Here is a 1,284-nt window from a genome sequence, read left to right as displayed (position 1 = left end):
TACCTTCCCTGTACCGTGGGATCCCCCCTTGAGCTACAAACTCTAGAGAAAGAGAGAGAGAGAGAGAGAGAGAGAGAGAGAGAGAGAGAGAGAGAGAGAGAGAGAGAGAGAGAGAGAGAGAGAGAGAGAGAGAGAGAGAGAGGGAGAGAGGGAGAGGGAGAGAGAGAGAGAGAGAGGGAGAGAGAGAGAGAGAAAGAGAGAGAGAGAGAGAGGGGGGGGAGGGAGAGAGAGAAATTACATGTACATGTAGGAAAGCAACGTCACATCAATAGGTCATTCTACTTAATTAATAATTATAACTCCCCCCACTAATTAATAATAATTCATCAATTACCAAAAATGACTCTGTGGAATATGGTATCATTATAATAATCTTCTAAACACAATTGTATGAAGTTACGACAGGCCAGAGGAGCCTCTTTGGACCACAGTTCAATATCAATATCACCCAGTGTGGTCTTTAATAGTACCTGAGGGGAGGGGCCAGTAGTCACTAATACAGCTGCTGCTGGATTAACTACCTTTCCTTTAGTAGGGGGCTCTGTTATATATATGGAACTCATTTCTGGAGCAGTTGACTGAAATCAGGACTACTTTCCGTATATCTACTCAGTATACTCAAATCACGTGTTTCAAGAAATTAATCATAATAATCAAAAGGAAAAAATATTAAAACACACAAAGCAAAAATAATGCAGAATGCATCCAAAATATTATTACTATTATTAAAGGGTAACCACTATAAAGGGATTTCAATTACTTAGGTATTCTTTCAGCAGCTGCACGATCTCCTGTCTTCCTCACAGCATCTATCAAAGTCTGCCATGTTCTACTAGCTACATTATCTGCACCCTCTAGCCATGCTTCTATAGTCTTCCTCAAGTGATCGTCTGCATCACCACCACTTTTTGCAATAACATTAAGTTTTGGCTGATATAGACCTAGCTTTAGACCCAAGCTATTCCATTTTACTGTACCAAACTGAGCTTCATCTAAAACTGTTATCACTTTATCAACATCCTCTATACCTGTATTAGCATTAAAAGGTTATTATTGTACACATTATGGTAGTCTTACTCTTACCGTAAACTCTTACCTAGCTGTCCTGCTCCATCAATATTGGGATTAAGACTAGTGGTACTGTCTTGATGAGGCTGCAGTGCTGGTGAAGCACCAGTAGCTACATATGAAAAATCAGTGAGTCACTAGTCTAATATACTATAATACTATAATTTCAATCATTGCAAGGAGTACATAAATTATTCAAAATTGGAAAAGTAGAAG

The 1,284-nt window shown here is 38.9% G+C and overlaps 1 long non-coding RNA gene across 1 annotated transcript; it reads right to left on the bottom strand.

The window, feature by feature from the left end:
* Positions 1–391: 391 nt before the first annotated feature.
* LOC109589630 (uncharacterized) lies at positions 392–580 on the bottom strand. Its single transcript, XR_002188819.1, has 2 exons — positions 522–580; positions 392–470 (listed from the first exon to the last, which is right to left on the bottom strand). It is a non-coding gene; the product is annotated as an uncharacterized LOC109589630 (long non-coding RNA).
* Between the last annotated feature and the right edge of the window lie 704 nt (positions 581–1,284).

This window comes from Amphimedon queenslandica, unplaced genomic scaffold, assembly GCF_000090795.2.
Source record: "Amphimedon queenslandica unplaced genomic scaffold, v1.1 AMPQUscaffold_11090, whole genome shotgun sequence".
In the NCBI taxonomy this organism is placed as follows: Eukaryota; Metazoa; Porifera; class Demospongiae; order Haplosclerida; family Niphatidae; genus Amphimedon; species Amphimedon queenslandica.
Note: the sequence above shows the minus strand (reverse complement) of the source record. Positions and strands in the feature narration are given on the sequence as shown.